The sequence below is a fragment of the Triticum dicoccoides genome, chromosome 2A (assembly GCF_002162155.2).
Source record: "Triticum dicoccoides isolate Atlit2015 ecotype Zavitan chromosome 2A, WEW_v2.0, whole genome shotgun sequence".
Lineage (NCBI taxonomy): Eukaryota > Viridiplantae > Streptophyta > Magnoliopsida > Poales > Poaceae > Triticum > Triticum dicoccoides.
Genome location: NC_041382.1, coordinates 23285695 through 23293086, shown reverse-complemented (window position 1 = coordinate 23293086; position 7392 = coordinate 23285695).

The following is a 7392-nucleotide window of genomic DNA, read 5'->3' as shown; positions in this document are numbered from 1 at the left end:
GGTTGGTGGCACCAACCGGGACTAAAGGTCTAACCTTTAGTACCGGTTGGTGCCACCAACCGGGACTAATGGGCATCACACCCTTTAGTCCCGGTTCGTGGCACGAACCGGGACTAAAGGGCCCAGGTGAACCGGGACTAATGCCTTAGCCGCACGAATTGGGATAAATGCACCCATTGGTCCCGGTTCTGGACTGAACCGGGACTAATGGGCTTACCCGGCCTGGACCAAAGCCCCATTTTCTACTAGTGTATATAGAACTACATACCTATACAAATATAATTTAACTGTTACTCCCTCCCATTGGAAAAAAGTGTCGCAGCTTTGAACTAAGATAAGGTTACTTCAATTTTAATTCAAAACTTCGACACTTTTTCTGTATCGAATGGAGTACCAATTAATACTTGAATGCATCTGAAGGTGCTAGTTATACACAAGAGGGGGTGAATAGGCGATTTTTATGATTGTCCGAAATAGATAATGTATTCGAAGACGCGAAAGTGAGACAGTAACGAAACAGAAAACAGCAGAAAATAAACTACACTAGACATGCTGACATATCAACACAGTTGAATGAGAAGAGAAGATAAACAACAATACTAGGTAGTACAAAACATATGATGTAAATAATGTGAAGACAAAGATTTAATTAGAGGGATAGTCTTCACACAATGTCTTTAACACTATGTTTGGATGTTGATATTCAGGCCAAGATATTGATATTGGCATTGCATAGGCCGAATTCAGCTGTTCAGATGCATTTGGAATTGAGTCCACCGAATTGGCCCAGAATATTGGATGGCCCGCTCGAAAGCCCGCCTCTCTGTTCCCGAATTCGGAGGGGGCCAAGCTAGATTTTCGCTGATATTCGGTAACGCGCCCGCACTTACCCCTTCGACCGCGCTCACGAAAAGAAGAGGCAGAGCGGCGAGCGGGAGAGGAGGCGAACAGGGCGCGGCGCAGAGCTTCCAGCGGCGCAGGTCAGCCCCTCTCCACCCTTCCCCTTCTTCTCCGTTCTCTCCGGGCGGTAGATCCACTCCTCTCCCGCATGTGTCCAAGGCCCTCTGCCTCGCATCACCCGACCGGCCCACCTCCCCGCCTGTCCCGTCGTTTGCCGCTGATGGCCATCTGCTTTTGCCATCGCCGCGGCGCCCCTCCATTGCTAGATGTCACGGGAGCCCTCCCCCTGGCCGGTTATTCATGAATCCCCCCATAGCCCTCGTCCATATCCCAATCCCTAACCCCATACAGAAACCCTAAATCCCCAATCCTTTCTCCTCACCATGTATGTATGAGTATGCTAATTTATTTTTATTTTTGATGAATAGCAATAGTGGATTGGTCAGCAGATCTGAAGGTCAGTGGATCGGAGGATGGATTCGGAGCAGGCAGATCAAAGGTAACTAAAGAACACACCATTCCACTGTTATGCTTGTGATGGTCTAACGTTGTAGAGATGTTCTTTTGATGCTTGTGATGGTCAGATTTGTTACATCTGATAAAGTAGCAATGATTTGTTACATATTTGTGATGGTCTATATTTGTAGAGATGTTCTTTTAATGCTTGTGATGGTCAGATTTGTTACATCAAATAAAATAGAATGATTTGTTACATACTTGTGATGGTCTGATACATGTACAATTATGCATTGTCCTTTTGATGCTTGCTTGAATGTGTAATTTTTTGATTCATTTTTTTTGTAGAAATGATTGATGCCTAATTATATAATTATTGTGTAGTTCCATAACATCAGATCAAGTAGACATGATTTCTTACATAAATGAAGAGAACAAAAGGAGAAAGAGGACAAGGATAATATTGACAGAACTTTACTTTGAATCGGTTCTTCTCCGAATGGCATACCTTATTTCACAGAGAGCACCTCGTGGAATAGGTAGTTTTAGTGACGATGAGCACAAACACACACTTAGGAAGTACTTGTTGGAAGATATGTATGATGGCTCAGAAGTGGCATGCTATGATCAGCTACGTTTAACCAAAAGAAACTTTCATGATTTATGCACCATGTTGCGTGAGAGGTGTGGTCTAAGCGGTAGTGTGTATGTGACTGTGGAAGAAAAGGTTGCCATGTTCTTGCTAGTAGTGGGTCACGGTCTGAAAATGAGGTTGCTTCGAGGCACATACAAGCGGTCTTTGGGGACTATAAGTACTCACTTTTCCGCAGTCTTAAGTGCCATTCTATCTATGCACGGGGAGTTCATTAAGCTTCCAGATGCTAATGTTCAACCTCCTGATGATTACAAATGGAAGTGGTTTGGTGATGCACTTGGAACACTAGATGGTTGTCATGTAGATGTTTCAGTTCCTGTGGCTGCCCAAGGGAGGTACATGAATAGAAAGCAAGCTGTCACTACTAACATGCTCGGTGTGGTGGATTGGAACATGAAATTTCTGTATGTCTTACCTGGATGGGAGGGTTCCGCTTCCGACTCAAGAGTCCTTCGTGACTCAATGAGAACTGATCGCCAAGATGCATTTGTTGTACCTCATGGTATGGCTTTTTCTCTTGGCATTTTGTTCTCTTTAATTGCGGATGTCACAACCAACCTAATTGATTTGTTTACCAATAGGAAAATATTACTTGGCTGATGCTGGTTACACGAATGGGCCTGGATTTCTAGCTCCATTCAGATCCACTCGGTATCACTTGAAAGAGTGGGCATCAAGTCAGCAACAACCCCAAACTGCCAAAGAGTTATATAACTTGCGCCATTCTCGTGCTAGAAACGTAGTAGAGAGAACTTTTGGGTTGTGGAAGAAGAAGTGGGGTATCCTTCGCACTCAAAGTTACTTTGATATAAAGGACCAGGTACATGTGTCCATTGGGTTTTCAATACGATGCCTAGCGGAGTTACAAATCATGAATGCTTAATTAAATAAAACATTCTTGCAGATTCGAATCATTAATGCTTGTTGTGTGTTACACAACTTTGCGAGGGATAGGCAGCATATGATGGACAACTTATTGCTACAAGAAGTGGATAATGAACTAGCTTCTCAGCCAATTGAGGCTGATGATGCTAACTCAATTAGAAGTGTCCAAGTCACTAACGCATGGACCAACTTCAGGAACCAACTATCTAATGACATGTTTGCTGAATATGTTGTGGCGCATGCAAATTTACAGCAGTAGTGGGGCATGTGGATTAGCAAGATGATGTATTTTGCTTGTGGTCTAGCTAAATGTTGAGTTAGCAAGATGATGTATTTTGCTTTTGGTCTAGCTAGATGTTGGGTTTGCTTTTGGTCTAGCTAGATGTTGGGTATTATGTTCTCTTTTGTGCATAGCTAGTGGATGGAGACTTTTGGATATTTTGTACATCATCATCACGAGAAAGCAATTAATATATGTTCTCTTTTGTTTGTCAATTGTTATTCAAATTTTTACTTGTAGCACCATGGTTGAAGAAACAAAGAAGAAGTATAGTAGAGATTACTTGACATGGACAGATGAGATGGATAAGGTATTGTTGGATGTCTTTGTTGAACATCACAACAGAGGTGATCAGGGCCAAAATGGATGGAAGCCACATGTCTACACTGCTGCTATAAAGGCAATACGTGATAAGTGTGGACTACACGTCACAAAGGAAAAAATATGTTCAAGGATGAAGACTTTTGACAAGCATTATGCTACGATTAGCAAGATTCTTTCTCAGAGTGGATTTGGTTGGGATTGGGTCAATAACAAGCTACTCATGGACAGTGATGATGTGTGGAACAAATATGTGCAAGTAAAAAAAGGTTGTTTGCTTAATTTATTCTATGGCATATATACAAGCAAGTGATTTACTTTGTATGTTGTGCAGGCTAATCCGAAGGCAGCTTGTTACAAGAACAAAGAAGTGAAGAATTGAGAGGCAATTTGCACAATATACTCCAAAGATCATGCAACCGGTGAAGGTGCAATGACAGGTGCTGAAACTGAAGCGCAACCAACAGAACCCGATGTAGTAGCCGTCGAAGACTCTCCCGAAATGCCACAAAAAAGGCAGCGAACAGGTGATGCTATCTTGTGCATGCTTGGAGACATGAAATGTTCTTTTCAAGATGCTTTGAAATCACTTGAGCCACTTGAACTGCCCAAGATTACCCCTCCTCTTGAAATCCTTGTTGCCCTTGAAAAGATCCCAGAGTTGGCTCGTTCTGACATGTTGCGAGCATATGGTAAACTCATCCTTAGTGAACGCTTATTTCAAGCGCTTATGGAGTTGCCCATGGACTTTAGGAAGGAATGGTTGCTGACGCTCAATGAGAAGAACAACATTTGAGTAGTTTCAAGTGCTTAGTAAGTGTTGTTTCTTTGTTCCATGTAATAGCTATGAACTTGCTGGACCAATTACTATGTTATTGTTACATGTATGAGACTTGAATTTCCAATATTATGTTTTGTTGTTGGCTGATTTATAAGTGTTCCTGCTGTACAAGTGATGTTGTTGCTGTATGTGTTGTTTTTATACTGTATATGCTGGTGTACAAGTGCTGCTGCTGTTGTAGATGTGCTGCTGCTGTTGTATATGTGCTGCTGTGCAAGTGCTGCTGCTGTATATGTGCTGCTGCTGCTAAGAAAGTGCTGATGTGTATGTGTTGCTGTTCTAAGAAACTGCTGCTGTGTATGTGCTGCAGCTGCTGTGTATGTGTTACTGTCATGTTTATATATATAACTGTTGGTTTTGGTTAAGTGCATCTAGTTTATAACTGCTGCCATTTAAACATTACAACAAAGTTCAGTTTGATCATATGACAAATGATCAATTCCAATGTAGATAATGACCATCCAAACAAGTTTCAGAATTGAGCTTGTCATGAGAATACCAAGTGGCAATTCTGTGCACATCCAAACAACAGAATTGGGTTCAATGTCAATATCAAAGCCAAGGAGATTTGATATTGGGGCCAATTCAATTCCATGGCCCTCAATATCAACATCCAAACAAAGCCTAACGGAATGAGCACAGTCAAAGGCTTCATGAAACTAAGTAGTAGGAAAAGGACTGAAGTGATAGAACTTGTTCCTTGGAGAAGACACGTGATTTGTTTGACCAGTTCCAGCTGCTGTGGCAGTTGTACGTCTGGTTAGGATGTTGAGATTAAACTCAGACGACCTAGTCTTCACCTATTCCCCTTGAGCTAAGATCCGCAAATCTCACCCAATCACTCGGAGAAGTCTTCAAGGTAGACTACCAAACCTTCACAAACTTCGTTCACCGGTAATCCATAATGACTCTTGGATGTTCAGAACGCAACGCCTAATCGGCTGGAAGATTACAATCTTAAAGTGTAACAAGTCTTCGGTTCAAGCAAAACAGAAAAGATTCAGTGATGTTCAATCAGTTTGAGCTTTGGGTGTTTTGGAGTTATCCTCGTAAGGAATTCTCTCTCAAAGACTTCGGAGGTGGGTTGCTCTTAAACGATAACAACTGTGTAATAACGCGAAGCAGCCGCCAACATATAGTGGAGGGGGTGGGCTATTTATAGCTAGGAGGCAACCCGACATGATATGTCCGAAATGACCTGGGATGATTGGCCAACCAATACATGTCCAAAGGTCAGATCTCAAACACACGTGACAACTTTACTTGATCTCCAAGCAGAGCTGACTCAACCAACTCTGGAAGAGGTTTCCTCTCATTGTCTTCACTGGAAGACATAGGATTTTACGTTGTGCATCACGTCCATTTCTAACTTTGTTTACCTCAACCCTACTTAACAGTACGGTGGTTCCTATGACTCGAGAAAGAGGAAAATGAAAATACCAAAAGACTATCTCTTTGCGCTCCATTGTCTTGAAGCAAAAGTCTTCGTGTTCCATTGTCTTTAGACGAATGTCTTCGCGTACCACCATTATCTTCAATATTTTCAAACATTTTTAGGTGTCATCATTGACGGGTAAACCGAATCTCTAGAGACTTTTACCTGTGTTCTCCTGTGAATCTCACAAACACATTAGTCGTTTAACCAAGTTTGTCGTCAATACTCCAAAACCATCAAGAGGTGGCACTAGATGCACTTACAACATCTAAAAGTAATATTTATATCACATACTTGTACATTTACCTTAACATATTCTACATTACTCTATACAAAGCCACGTATGATGCAAAATTAACTTCAAATTTTGGATCCATTTGCGCCATTTTCTCAAGGTCTTTTGGAGAAACGGCCATTTAACTTTATCATAATACTTTTCAAAGTTAATCTTGAATACTACTCCACTCATATCCTTCTTGTGCATCTCGTGCACAATTTCATGTAGGATCACTACTCCATCAAGTATATTCATTATTTGCATGAACACTTATTGGGTGGCTGAACGACATGTCCAACAACCGAGTTGAGCCTATTCGTAACAACTTTGGTGAAGATTTTGACCCTGAAATAAACAAGGCATATTTTTCTGTTTTTTTCTTTTGTGAAAAACTTTTACAAGGCATCACACAATTGCGTTTTCAGTACTATGTGTGCTATTGCGATATCGCACTTGCTGTTTTGCCGAAGCGTATGCTATGTGTACATCACACACACATTTGACCTAGCATGTGTGGTAGATGTGTCTTAATAGTACCATTTTGCGCCTGTACTATACGTACAAACTTGTGAAGGAGTGTCGGGAAACTATGTCCTAGACATTCTCATATTACTTTTTTTGCCGAAACAAACAAAGTAGCTCTCACATTCAATACAAGAAGTGGAAAGTTGCCCCGCAAATAAACCACGTGTAAACCAATCTTTTTTTTTCTAATTTTAGGCCAATGATGTGCAATCTCTCAAAACATTCTTTTCCCCCTCTTTATATATAAGTTACCAACACATCAAAGTACACGATCAAATTATAAAATAAGGGGGGAGACCCCCTTACAAAGCAGATCAAATGATAAACATAAACCCAGAACAAGCCTAACACTTAGCCAAGGCCCGATCGAAAACCCCTGAGCTCCACGACAACGCATCCAAGAGGGTGACGGCGCGAAGCGTCGCCACTGCCGAGTTCAACAAGTAGACTAGAGTTTTCACATGGAGTCCTGGCACAAGGATGAGCCATACGTCGACGACTTCAACAAGGAAGCGGCACCCACAGGCGCCGCCGGCGCCAGAAACACAGAGCTTTCGCTCGGAAACTGTCCTACACCACGGGATGGATCCCGGTCAACAATGCAATGAGTATCTTCCTATCCATGGGAGATCTATGCACCGCCAAAACAGACCAAAGCCTCCCTCCACAACATCCCTTGCTTCCCACATGACCATGAGAGAAAGCCACCACCGTCACCATGGAGCCTGTCGGAAGCCAACCTTGAAGACCGCCATCCAGGACCACCGCCCTGGCATACATGCGCTAGGCACCACCAGCCATCGACAGCATGATCAGC